At 37.9% G+C, this 14802-nt stretch overlaps 1 non-coding gene across 1 annotated transcript; it reads left to right on the top strand.

The window, feature by feature from the left end:
- The first annotated feature begins 3227 nt into the window (after positions 1 to 3227).
- LOC138810406 (small nucleolar RNA SNORA51) lies at positions 3228 to 3358 on the top strand. Its single transcript, XR_011367122.1, has one exon. It is a non-coding gene; the product is annotated as a small nucleolar RNA SNORA51 (small nucleolar RNA).
- The last annotated feature ends 11444 nt before the right edge of the window (positions 3359 to 14802 follow it).

Raw genomic sequence — 14802 nt, 5'->3', positions numbered from 1 at the left:
CCAGGGCTTCCTCGATTTTTTTCTTAAATTTTTGTAACTAATGAAGTATTACCACACATAAGGCCTTGAGTTCAATCCCCACTATTGCAAAAAAAATCATAAACAAATGGAAAATGCATTTAAATTTGTAATGATCATTTTGCTTTATGACTTTCTTCTTTATTGTCTTTCTCTTCTAACCAAATGCTACTGTTTGATGCTCAATGTCCTCACACAGGTCCATTCATTAAAAGCTTGGTGCTCTGGGTATGTTACTGGGAAGGAATGGACTCTGTGAAAACTGAGACACAGTATTAGGTCCTTAACCATGGCAGATGGTAAGACCTTGTCTTCTTTCTCTTCTTTGAGGATGGTGAGACCCTAGACATCTTTCTCTCTTTAATCTTTGATGGTTCTAGTATAGCAAGTCACTTGTACAATCATATGGCATAGTTATTGACTATATTATTGTCCACAAATGTGTGATTAAGACAACTTTTGTGGTCCAAAGCAACTAACATCTTGTTTAATAATTTGGAAGTTAGTTATCTTTTGACAAAGAAAATTTCATTCATTTCACACGTGAGTCTTCTTAAATATGATCTAGAGTTAAAATATAATAAAAGCCATTTGAGATCAAGAAATTTTATCAACATGTTCCTCTCAATCACTTTGGATTAAAAATATACCCTCATATATAAAAACACAAAGTTTCCACACTGTTTTATATCTAAGAGTATATTATTCATGTGATACACTTCATTCTTATGCAAAAACAAATTATGCCAATATATCCTTGTGATTTATATAATTTATGTATGTCTTTCCACAGCATACTAATTACATCTGAAATGTTCTCAAAACTTTAAAAGTATGACTTGTTTTTCTGATTCGTGTTTTTCTGTTCACTTTAGGAGGTACTAATCTAATCTTGTTGAGTCCTGAGAACTTTCCCCAAGACACTTTCCTATAGCATCAAGGTATCCAAACCCCAACAGTCGAGGTGGGTCACTCTTATTCTTGTATAATGAAGACAAATGATGGTATAACCAAAATTATTTAGATTGGATTGATAACATTTCAACTTACACAAAGCTTTTAACCTACTATTATCCTTGCTTTTTTCCAATTTAAATGCATTAACTCCAAAGGCTGATTTTAAATTGAACATTTAAATTAATGTATTGTCAATTTGCTGTTATGCTAAAGGAAGAAAAATTAAGTATAAATACGGATGTGGAGAAATAATGACATATTTCTTATTAGCTATTTGAGTCCAAATATCCTATGCCATTATCCATGTTGCAGTTACTACGTAAACCTAATGACATCTAAAAACAGTGTTGGTAAAGCCCACTAACAACATGTTCATTTTTAAAGCTAAAGTAAATTGTTGTTCAAAAAAACTAGTATTACCATGTATGACTGACTTGGTATGCACCTAGTACCTCTGATCAATTTAGCTATAAAAGAAAGAAGAGAAGGAAGTATAACGATGCTTATTAACATCAAGCCTATGCTGAAGTTATTTTCTTTTGGCTATTCAACTTCACCTTAAATGAAATATGAGGCTAGTGGGTGGCATGCTACTTAAACATGAATGAGCTACAAAAAAAAATGGTTCCTCTATACTTTTTTTCTGTGAAGAATTTAAGGGACATCTAGAAACAAGTGGCGAGCCTAATTTTTTCCTCCCATTGACTTAAGATGTCCTTAAGGAAAAAAAGGGATGTCACTACTTTTTTCTGGTTTGTAATCTTACTCATTAACCTCTACAACTGGAGTTAAAGGACCTTGAAATGCAATACATTGCCTAAACTGAAAGAGGTATGTTCCCCACTGTGTGCAGATTCTAACAGTCTACTATCTCACTTCTTGGGAAAGATAAAAGGACAGATGCAAAATCAGCCTCACTGTATTTTGTTCTCATCAACACTTGTATTTTTCACTAGTGTCTAGCTACAATACAAACTAGGCTGTAGGGGAAATGCTTACTGTGAAAGAACAAACGCTCCCTTCATAAATGTGTTGATAGAGAAATATTTAAGCTGTCAATCCCAAGCATTTTGTCATGTTGGTAGAGCTCAACACAGACCTCACCTGTGACAGGTAAGCACTTTGTCCTAGAGCCAGTCTCTACCCATGTCTATGAAATCTGAGCTTGACTTCTGTTAGAGTAGAATTATTGGCACACTTCTTTCTGAAGGAAAGAGCAGCTGTAGGTCATCAGATCTATACATTGTCACTCCACACAAGTCATGTCCATTACATCTTTGCCTCAGAGCACTCCACGTAATCAATTAATTTTGACACAAGCGCTCCTTTAATGCCTGTATGTTTTGTCATTCTCTCTGTGCACTGAAATCCAAATATTTTGCTCTGACATCTCAATGTTTTGCTTGCTTATTAAGGGATGTTAAAACAGGACACAGTGGATTTATAGATACTCCTTTCTGTAGGGATCATTTGCATTTCTATGTCTCACACTAGAATACTTCATTTCCATATATCTCCTTCCTCCCATACTTTAGAAACCATAAAGGCAAGCATCACACCAAGTGCAGGCTCTGCTTTTGTTAGCTGTACCTCAAATCTCCTAGTGTCTTGCCTATATAGATCTTAAGTACATCGGAATGAATCTAACAGTGAAACTATCTAGATGGGCCAAACATGATCATTTACATGTACAAAATTCTTATACTAAGAGGTATTACACAGAAGTTGTTTGCTACAAGAAGCATCCTTAGAAACAATCATGGGAACTGCCAGGGGGTTACTCAAGCTTCCCATGACATCGAAGAAGGAGAGCCAGAGGCCACCTCCTTTTTCCTCAAACCCATGCTTTATTTCCATGACTAGTTCTGAGTTCCCACTTCTACGCTAACCTTTTCCTCCCTGAAATATAATTTTATATCACTCCCAGATGAATTTTATGAACCCTTTTATGTGATATATTAACCACTGCTTTACATTCTCCCAAATATCCCCAAGTGTTCCTAAAATATTCAAATCCATTAGCAAAACACATAGTATCCTCTTATATTTTTCTCTTTTCCATCTCCATGCTTTTCTCTCTAAAGTTTTCCATTCACTATAAATACCTTGCCAGGCCTGGCACAAGTAGCTCATATCTGTAATCCTAGCTAGCCAGAAAACTGATTCTGGGGAACTTGGTTTGAAGCCAGATCAAGCAGGAAAATCCTTGAGACCCTGATCTCCAAATAGCCATCAAAAAGACAGAAGTGCATGGCCTCCGGGTGCTTACCACAGGCTGTGTTCTTACACTGACTGTATAGAAAGAGGAGGCAGAGTAAACCTACCCCATACACACCTCAGCCCAGGTCTGTGCCTAGTCTGTATTGTGAATGGGGAGACAAGGGGGGGAAAAAGCCAGAAGTGGAGATGGGAGTCAAGTGACAGAATAGCTACCTTGGGCAAAAAAGCTCAGGGACAGTGCCCAGGCCCTGAGTTCAAGACCCAGTACTTGATTAATATAATCCTTCTGTCTTGCCAGTCCTGTGTCTAGAGTGCAGTTTCCTTTACTTCCTTGTGTCATCTTTCCAAACTAAAATTATGCCAAGTCTTCCAAAAAATCATTTCTTCCTGACTTTTCTTTGTATTTCTGTACCAAATCCTTAACTATCTCTACCAGTGGGCTGGCTTTAAGCTCCCTGAAATTAAAAATAGAGCCTCAATCATAATGGAAAAGAACATTACTTGTTACTCTGCTATACATATTTTTGATTACTAATACATATCTATTTATAGATGGGACTTGTAACAGGAAATAAACAGTGAACCAAGAAAGGTTTGGAAAACCATAGGATAGGGCAAATTATTACAGTTTATTTCTATACCCCTTTTTTCCCCAGTCATTTACTGAAACTAAATTCTGAGTTCTAAGTTTCTGTAAGAGACAGTTGCATTCCAATGCATTCTTTTCCATCTCTGACATGTAAAAGGTGTTACTAGCAGGAAGGTCTGATATTCAAGGTAGAAAGAAATGCTAATCATGTGGAAAGCAAGTGAGAAGAAAGCACCACTTCTTAGGCACAAAACCCGAGCAAGTACAGAAGATGTCAGACTTCTCCCTTTAACCTCAGGAAGCAGCAATCAGGAGCAGCAGGAAATTCAGATGGTGCTTTTTATAAGTCTGTGATGCTTTCACCATCATTAACGTTTGTTAAAGAAAAAAACAGAGCTTCTGTCTGATTCTTTGTCAAAATAATCAATCATCCCTAAGTATTGTGTAAGCTGTTAGAACACTGGTCTCATACTTCCCTCTGTTTCAGAAGAAGCAGTGTCTTACACAGATGAAAAGTAACAGAAACAATGGCTAGTGACATGTGTAGTCAAAACTGTCTTCAAAATCCTCTAGAAGAGTTGGATTATAGTTTCTTCTAAGGTTCGTTTGTGTCCCTAGATTACTTTCTTGCCAGTTAGAAATGAGTGAGACCCACTGCACATAGACTGGCGGAAGCCTGTGGGGCTTCTGTTCAGTCAAAGCAGAGGGTGGTGCTGAGGCTACTACAGGTGAGTAACTGTTAATGGTTTAAATGAGTAGAAAAATGTTTATAAATTAATATGTTAGAGGTATTGAGACCAAATTAGAGTACAGATATGAAATATAATGGAAGAAAATAAAATATTGAAAAGTCAACTGACTTTCTAACTTAAGCAAATATAGCTGCAGATTAAGAACAGGTTTTGTTGGTGAGAACGTTAACAATTCTCTAGTGCAGAAGGCACCTCCTCATTCCAGCTGTGGCCCAGGAAAGGTGCAACCGGCCCTTTTCCAGATTGCATGGTAGTGTACTTCTTTCTCTGCACACACTCTAGAGTGTGTACAGGGCATCCAGGCTGTGGAGTTCTTGTCACAAAAGAGAGAACCCAGCCCATTCAGAACTGAGGAACTTTGATCTGACCTAAGAATTCTGTCAAAGATTCCAACTAAAGACAGTTGCTGTGCTTGACAAAAATCAATTTCTAAAATAACAGTTATACAATTTTCCCTGAAATAAATAATGGAATACTAAGCATACAACTTAACAATAACATCATCACTAGATAAATAGGAGTATGAATAATATTTGCTATACTGAATTATATTTTTAGTTTTACATGAAGCATTTTTTAATTTATATTTCCCATGGACAAATACTATTTCACAATAAAAGGGGTGTATGTTTTATGGATATGTTTTACATATTGTTATATATCATGAGAATACTAATATATCTGTAAATTTGTATGTATTAGAGGACAGAATGAATATGATTAGATCATATTTAGAAGTCTTTTAAAGAAGTTTTAGCCTGTCTTTGCTGATGTGGAGGGAAGAACTAGAAGGGAGAACAGAGGTTGATAGAGTGGTGTAAGTCTGTAATCTACTTTTGGAAATGTTGAGTGACCAGAGAAATTGAGAGAATTTTTTTTTTTTTTGGTCAGTCGTGCAGCTTGAACTCTGGGCTTGGGCATTGTCCCTGTGCTCTTCAGGTTTTCTAGTGGTTTTTATTGGAGATAAAGAGTCTCACAGACTTTCCTGCCTGGGCTGGCTTTGGACCGTGATCCTCAGATCTCAGCCTCCTGAGTAGCTAGGATTACAAGGCATGAGCCATCGGTGCCTGGCTGAGAGAAATTTTTATTGCATGATCTAGGCTTTAGAAACTACACTGGGGCTCTTTTTTAGTCAAAGCAGGGGGCAGTGCTGAGGCTACTACAGGTGGGTAACTGTAATGGTTTAAATCACTAGAAAAATGTTTATAAATTAAATATGTGAGAAGTATTAAGACCAAATTAGTGTACAGATGTGAAATATAATGGAAGAAAATAAAATATTAAAAAAGTCAACTGTCTTTCTAAGTTAAGCAAATGCAGCTGCAGATTAAGAACATGTTTTGTCGGTGAGATGGACGTCAACAATTCTCTTACAGTTTCAAGATGTTAAGTCAAGACGTCCATGAGATTTTTAAGTACAGGAAACTGTTACAAGTCCTATGAGTCTGAAGCAAGGGGGTATGTTTGTGCTGGAGATTTTGTTTGGTGCCAGTACTATACTTCAACTCAGAGTCTTGTGCTGGTATTGATCTACCACTTGAGCCACAGCTCCACTTCCAGATTTTTGGTAGTTCCTTCTCAGGCTTTCTTCAAACAATTCTCAGATCTTAGCCTCCTGGGTAGCTAGGATTACATATGTGCACTTCAGAGCCCGGCTGCACTGGAGGTTTCTAAGGAAGCATCATCAGTGCATGGAGGATGATTACGTAGAAGATATCCTAAAGGTAGAAGGCCAACCAGAATAACAGACAGAAAGGGCACATATTTGTGCCAAAGATTTCTAATAAAGAATCATCAGTGTATAGGGAGTGATTACCTACAAGACATCCCACAGGGAAGACGAAAGAAAGCAAGGCCTGAGTGAGTAGCCTAACATGTGAGTGATAATACAGGAGGCAAATCAACACAACAGGAAGAAAGATGGCTGTGAGCAAGATGGGATGAGAAAAAGAAAATGCTACGTGTAAAGTGCATGGAAAGATAGCAATATTAAGTGATGGAACAGAAATAGAGCTTTAAAAGAGTACATTTCCCATTAGAGTATCCATCTTAGCTTTTGTTTAACCTTTATATAAAAAGACATTTCATTTCTGACAGTAGATAGAAGTTTTTAAGATTTTGATAGAACAGAGATATACTACCAGTCATACCCACTGGGGACTACAAGTGCCAAGTTCATGACATTAAACTAGCATTTTTTTAAAGCTCACTGCTTTGAAGAATGATCCTTTAGCTCTGAACTAGAGCTGCTCCTAATGTCACTGTGTATAGTGAAGCCTCAGGCATAGGCATACACATACATACACATACATACACATACATACACACACATACACACACATACACACACACATACACACACACATTCAAATGATGCAAGTTTCATTTGTGAAGAATATGAAAATAAATCATAATTGGCCTCAAGGCTTAGGGAATATTAAGCCACAAAAAATAGCAGAGCCCATGATTTTGTACTCAGTTATCTAGATCTCCTTCATTTCTGCAAAATGTAAAAAAGTCCTAAGTGCAAATAACCCAAATTATCAGTATGTAATATCATTTTGTACACTGAAGTTAATTTTCCTCTCTCAACCTACAAATGCCATCTACAAGTGGCAAAACCTGTTTTATTCTCTTTTTGACTTTTAATGTACTGCCCAAGTTTAAAAGAAATATAATTACCCCTAGGATATTTTAAATGTTCAAATTCTGTATTTAGCAACTCTCAAATACTGCTTGAGATTCTGCATTGCTAAAAAGCAGCAGCAGATCCAACTTTCTGTGTTTTGGATACATGGAATATGGATAGAAAGAATTTTAAAAATTGGCTTTCTCAACAGTGATAAAGGCAGCTGTCCTTGGCTTTAAGAACCACAACACTTATAGGAAAAGTTTCATTTATGCATTTATTATTGGTTTATGCACAAAAAGTATCCCAAATCTTATTTTCCTTTTTTTCAAATTTTTTATTGTGATTAAGTGGTTACATAATTTCCCAAATTTCACAGTATTGTGGGATAGTGATGCTCAGTTAAAGTCACAAACACATTCTAACTTTCCTGGAGCTTTGCGATTCAGTTATTTCTTCCATATTGGGTGGTATGTACATTTCTTTTGTTTTGCATAGCATCAGCTGTTCGCTCTTTTCCACTTGTTCCCTCCCTCCCATCGCTGCCATTAAGTTGCTTAGTTCATTTTGGTCAATGCCCAGTGCAGCTGATGGGTCCCGCTGTTATATGTTTTTCCCTGATTCCCTCTAGTTCTGTGTCGACCTCCTGGTTTCCCTCCAGTGTACACATATATACCATACATGTGATCAGCAGCATGGAGTTATTTAGTGGTGATTTGACCAGATGAGTGGAAGTCCTTTGTTTCTAAGTCCTGTTAATTTTGCCATATCACCTAACATTTTGGATTTAACATTCACTTATCAGGGAGACCATGTACCATTTGTCTCTTTGCTCTTGGCTTACCTCGTTCAATATGATTTCTTCTGGCCCCATCCATTTCCCTGCAAATGCCATTATTTTGTCATTTCTAATGGCTGCATAATATTCCATTGTGTATAGATAACACAATTTTTGGATCTATTCATCTGTGGTGGGGCATCTGGGTTGTTTCCATATCCTAGCTATTGTGAACAGTGCTGCAATAAACATGGAGGTGCACGTGTCCTTGTATAGTTGTTCAGGATAGATGCCTACAAGTGGTATGACTGGGTCATAAGGGAGGTCAATCTTTAGCTTTCTGAGGACCCTCCAGACTGCTTTCCAAAGTGGTTGTATAAGTGTACATTACCACCAGCCGTGTAATAGGGTTCCTCTTTCTCCGCATCCCCTCCAGCATTTGTTGTTGGCTGATTTGAGGATGTGGGACATTCTGACTGGGGTAAGGTGGTATTTCAGGGTTGTCTTTATTTACATTTCCTTCACAACCAGGGATGGTGAACATTTCCTCATGTGTTTCTTTGCCATTTTTATCTCTTCATCTGACAAGTCTCTCTTTAGTTCCCTTGCCCATTTAGTAATTGGTTTGTTAGGTTTGGGAGGGATTAGTTTCTTGAGTTCCCTGTATATACAGGATGTTAACCCCTTGTCTGATATATTGCTGGTAAATATTTTTTCCCAATTAGTTGGTTGTCTTTCTAGCTTGGTTGCGATAGCTTTAACTGTGCAGAAGCTTTTTATTTTAAGGTAATCCCATTTGTCAAGTCTCTCTCCAATTTGTTGTGACCCTGGGACTTTGTTCAGGAAGTTCCTTCCTGTGCCTATAAATTCAAGGGTCTCTCCTACTCTGTCCTGCAGTAGTTTCAGAGATTCAGGTTTAATGTTAAGGTCTTTAATCCATTTTGAGTTGATGTTGGTACATGGTGATAGGCTGGGGTTCCCTTTTAGTCTTCGGTATGTGGCCGCCCAGTTTTCCCAGCACCAGTGGTTGAAGAGGCTGTGTTTCTTCCATTGTATGTCTTTGGCTCCTTTGTTAAATATCAGCTGACTGTAGGCATGTAGATTTATTTCTGGATCTTCTATTCTATTGCATTGGTCTTCGGGTCTGTTTTTGTGCCAGTACCATGCTGTCTTTGTTATTATAGATCTATAGTAGAGTTTGAAGTTCGGCATGGATATCCCTCCCATGTCTTTATTCCCTAGAATTGTTTTGGCTATTCTAGGTCTTTTTTGTTCCATATGAATTTTTGTACTGTTTTCTGTATTTCAGAGATGTATGTCATGGGGATTTTAATAGGAATTGCATTGATTTTGTATATTAATTTTGGCAGTATTGCCATTTTCACTATATTAATCTGCCTATCCAAAAGCATGGGAGGTCTTTCCATTTCCTAGTGTCTTCTGTAATTTCTTTAACTTTTTATAGTTTTCATTAAATAGTTCTTTTACATCTTTGGTTAGGTTCATTCCTAAATATTTTATTGTTGGGGGGGTTATTGTGAATGGGGTTGCTCCCTTTATTTCCCTCTCTGCTTGTACACTGTCAATGTACAGGAAGGTGACTGATTTTTGTGGGTTAATTTTGTATGCTGCTACTTTGCTGAAGTGATTTATGATTTCTAAGAGTTTGGGGATGGAGTTTTTGGGATCTTGAAGGTATAGTATCATGTCATCTGCAAAAAGGGATAGTTTAACTTCTTCTTTCCCTATGTGGATCCCTTTAATGTCTTTTTCTTGCCTTACTGCCCTGGCTAAGGGTTCCAGGACTATATTGAAGAGGAGTGGAGACAGTGGGCCTCCTTGCCTTGTTCCTGATTTTAGGAGAATTGGTTGTAGCTTTCCCCCATTAAATATAGTATTGGCTATTGATCTGCCGTAAATGGCTTTTATTGTTTTAAGAAATGTTCCTTCTATTCCTATTTTCTCCAGAGCTTTTAGCATGAATGAATGTTGAATTTTATCAAAGGCCTTTTCTGCATCTGTGGCGATAATCATGTAATTCTTGACCTTGGCTCTGTCAATGTGTTGGATTACATTTATTGACTTACGTATGTTAAACCATCCCTGCATCTCTGGGATGAAGCCTACCTGGTCATAGCGTATGATTTTTTTTTTATGTGTTTCTGGATTCTGTTAGCTAGAATTTTGTTAAGGATCTTTGCATCTGTGTTCATCAAGGAAATTGGCCTGTAATTCTCTTTTTTGGTTAGGTCTTTGCCTGGTTTGGGGATGAGTGTGATGTTGGCATTGTGGAATGAATTTGGGATGGCTCCCTCCTTCTCTGTTTCTCTGAAGAGCTTGAGGAGTGTGGGTATTAGTTCTTCTTTAAAGGTCTTATAGAATTCTGTTGTGAATCCATCTGGTCCTGGGCTTTTCTTTGTTGGAAGACTTCTGATTGCTTCCTGTATGTCGTTGTAGGATATTGGCTTATTTAATTGATTTACTTCTTCTTTGCTCAGTTTGGGCAACGTATTTCTCTAAAAATGCATCCATTTCTGCCAGGTTTTCTTTCTTTAGAGAGTATAACTTTAGAAAGTAGTCTGTTAAAATTGTTTGGATATCTTGGGTACGTGTTCTGATTTTTCCCGTGGCATCCCTAATCCTGTTAATATGGGTTTCCTCTCTTCTTTTTGTAATTAATCTTGCCAATGGTCCATCAATTTTATTTATTTTTTCAAAGAACCAGCTTTTTGTTTGGTTAATTTTGGCTATGATTCTCTGACTCTCTATTTCATTAATCTCCACTCTTAGTTTGGTTATCTGGCTCCGTCTAGTAAGTTTAGGTTCCATTTTTTTCATGTTTTTCTAGCTGTTTTAATTGCAACATGAGATTATTTACTTGGTCTGTCTCCATTCTCTTGATGTGGGCACTGAGGGCAATAAATTTGGCCCTCAGGACTGCTTTTGCTGTGTCCCACAAGTTTCTTGTGATGTGTTTTCATTATCATTGAGTTGTAGGAATTTTTTAAATTTCTTCTTTGATCTCTTCCATTACCCAGGCATTGTTTAGAAGTATGCTGTTCAATTTCCATGTATATGAGTAATTTCTGCGGTATGCTTTGTTATTGAGAACTAGCCTGATTCCACTGTGGTCAAATAGGATACAGGGGATTATGTCGATCCCCTTGGATTTGCTTAAGTTCCTTGCATGAACTATGATATGGTCTATTTTGGAGAAAGTTCCATGAGCTGCTGAGAAGAATGTGTACTGTATTGTTTTAGGGTGAAATACTCGGTAGATGTCAGTTAGTTCCACTTGAAGTATGGCCAATCCTCTGGTTGGTAGACCTGTCCTTTGGTGAGAGTGGGGTGTTAAAGTCTCCTAGTATTATTGTATTGGGATCTATTTTATTCTGTAAGTTTGAGAGTATTTGCTTAACATATTTGGATGCACCAATGTTTGGGGAATATAAGTTGATGATGGTAATGTCCTCCTCTTGGATTGTTCCCTGTATTAATATGTAGTGTCTGTCCTTGTCTTTTTGTACTGATTTTAATGAAAAGTTCTTTTTTTTTATTGTGAGAATATCATACAGAGGAGTTACAATTACATGGGCAAGATAACGAGTACATTTCTTATCAAGCATTGTTGCCTCTTTGTTGTTTCTCCTTCCCATCCCTTCCCATACTCCTCCCCTCCCTCCACCCGATCCTCCCCCCACCCCTCACCAAAGTAGTTAAGTTAGTTTTTCGACGTAACAACTTGTACATCTCATTGTTGCAATAGATCCACCTGTATCCCTAGTTAAACGATTTTTCCCCCTTCTGCTCCATAAATTATACCAACAACAAATACAGTGAAAGTATGGGTTATACTGTGGGGGAGGGACATACAAAGCAACATAGAAATCGTCTTATAAATATGATAGAAACCAATGCATGAAAGGAAAAAAAAACAAAAAAACATTTGAATACTTCTATTGGGTTCATAACTAGTATATGTTTGAGTCAAGCAGAAAAGGTCAGCTAAGTTGATGTTAGTGGAATGAAAAGTTTATTTTGTCAGATATCAGGATTGCTACACCTGCTTTCTTACTGGGGGCATTTGATTGGTAGATCCTTTTCCAACCCTTCATTCTGAGTTTGTTTGTATGTTTGGCTGAGAGGTGGGTCTCCTGAAGGCAACAGATGGATGGGTCATGTTTTCTGATGCAATCTGCAGTTCTTTTTCTTTTGATTGGCGAATTAAGCCCGTTAACATTAAGAGATAGTATAGAGAGATGCATTGTGGTCCCTGTCATTTCCTGTTTTCCTAAGTTATTCTTCTTTCCTTTCCTCCTGTGCTTGCTCAGTTAGACTTCTATTAATGCCTGTCTGGGTGCAGGTCCCTGTTCTTGGTTGCTTTGTTAAGGTTGTGTTCCCCCTGTTAGTATTCTTTGTAATGCTGGCTTAATGTTTACATATTCATTTAGTTATTCTTTGCTACTAAAAATTTTCAGTTCTCCATTGAATGTGAATGCTAGCATTGCCAGGTATATCAGTCTGTGTTGGCAGTTATTGGCTCTCAGGGCTCGTATGGTGCTTTCCCAGGCCTTTCTTGCATTCAGTGTTTGTGTGGAGAGATCTGCAGTAATTCTAATTTTTTCCCGTTGTAGTATAACTCCTTCTTCATTTTTGCTGCATGCAAGATTGTTTCCTTATTATTCAGATCTATCATTTTTACTATAATGTGTCTAGAAGTGTTTCTCCTGGGATATTGCTGGTTAGGTGTTCTGGATGCTTCTGTTATGTAGATAAGATGTTCTTTTTTGAGAAGGGGAAATTTTTCACCGATTATCTTGTTGAATAGGTGTTGCATTCCCTCACCTTCGTCCACTCCAATTATATGAAGGTTAAATTTCTTGGCACTATCTGCTTGCTCCTGAATTTCCCTTTGGCATAATTTAAGTGATTTTTCCATATCTGTCATTTTTTTGGTTCAGTTGGTGTATTCTGTCTTCTATATCTGACACTCTACATTCCATTTCGTTCACTGTTAACTGTGGCATCCATTGTGGTTTGCATGGAGGAAATGGACTCATTTATGCATTCGATGTTGGTTCTCAAAGTATTAATCTCACCTCTTAATGAGGTGTGTACTGCCTCTATTTTGGCACTAATCTCACCTCTTAGTGAAGAAGTGTGTGTTGCCTCTATTTTTGCATGCATCTCCTGTTTGATATCCTGCATCTCTTTCAATATTTTGACCCTGTGTTCTTTCTATTTCTGGTCTATTTCTCGCTTTATTTCTTGAGTCATTGCCTCCAGCATCTCTTGGATATAGCTTTTGTCTTCCATTCCTGCTTTGCTCCCACTGGGGCTCTCCCCTGGGTGGCTGCTGGCTTTTGGGGATAGCTTGCTATCCTGAGTGTTGATAAACCTTGTAATTTTTCTCTGTGATTTTCGCATGGGGATTCAGGGATTATTGGAAACTAATCCGAAATTTTGTTTTAGTCAATAGGTATCTGTCTTTGCTTGGTTGCTGTTTCTGTGCTGGTAGAGAGAGTCTGTACCTGATCTCGGTTCTGTTGGGGCCAACCTCCAGCTGTTCGTCTGACCCACATAGGGTTCTCGGTTCTCTGCTGTAGATCATTGGCAATCCCGCCTTTAGAAGGGTTGAGCAGCCTAGATTGCTCCTGTTTGCTCCTACAGGCCAAATCTTACTTTCTTAAAGTCACAAGCCTTTTAGTATGTCACAGATGTTGAGTTCCAGAGCATGAGAAGTTGAACAGATTTCTGAAGACTTCAAATCTGTACTCAGAGTAGATCACCCATGTCTTCCACAAGCCTCGGTTCTCCATTTAGAACTCTCTGTGTAGCCCAGTCAGGGCTCACAATGTAGTGATGAGCCTTCCCCAGAAGATGCAATCTCAGAGTGCAAGAGGGCAGTCAGGTATCTTCTGTGATCAAGACTTGAATGACACCCATCAACATTTCCATAGCATCTTATTGGTTACATTCTTTAAATGCTACTCAATGACTAAAGGAATTACAAGTTTTAACTTTCAGCACTATAGACATTGTAATTCAGAATGTCTTTTTTGTGGTAGTCTGCTCCATCCATTACAGGATATTGACATCAATCTTGGCTATAATACAAAATGAAAACCCCATATCCCCAAGGTGAAATAAATAAAAAGTGCTGATGCAGGAACAAAACAACATATTCTTGAAAAGTGCTCAGGTTCACAAACCTAGAACCTTTGGTGTCAAGTCAAAGACCAGGTTGGGTACACATCATTTTTAAAAGGCAGATAACAAAAGACTCAGTTTTATTTATTCACAAAATTATAGTGGTTCTGGGTATGGGGGGCTCAAACCTGTAATCCTAGCTACTCAGGCTGAGATCTGAGGATCTCAGTTTAAAGCCAGCCCAGTTCAAAATCCATGAGACTCTTATAAACCACCAAAAAAACCAAAGTGGCGCTGTGTCTCAAGTGGTAGATCCCTGGCCTTGAGCTGAAGATCTGAGGGACAGTACCCAGGCCCAGAGTTTAAGCCCCACAACCTACCCACGCACCCACATACAAATACACACACACACACACACACACACACACACACACACACACACACACACACACACACAGAAAAAAATTACAGAGGTGATTTTCCTAAGGAATTATGTCTATTACTATTTAAAGTTTTTTTAATGCTTTAGTAAGTTCATGTAAAAGTGGTCATTTAAACATATAAGTTACTGTGTTGTTAACATTATTATAAACCTAATCTAAAACATGGTATTTTTTCAAATTTTATGCCTTCTCTATACTTGAGAGAATTACTAACATGAGAGTGAGGCTCAAAGTATCTCCCTGGCCTGGCCTGGCCTGGCCTGTTC

Source organism: Dipodomys merriami, unplaced genomic scaffold (assembly GCF_024711535.1).
Source record: "Dipodomys merriami isolate MVZ:Mamm:240054 unplaced genomic scaffold, mDipMer1.0.p SCAF_103, whole genome shotgun sequence".
In the NCBI taxonomy this organism is placed as follows: Eukaryota; Metazoa; Chordata; class Mammalia; order Rodentia; family Heteromyidae; genus Dipodomys; species Dipodomys merriami.
This window is presented reverse-complemented; position numbering and strand designations above follow the sequence as displayed.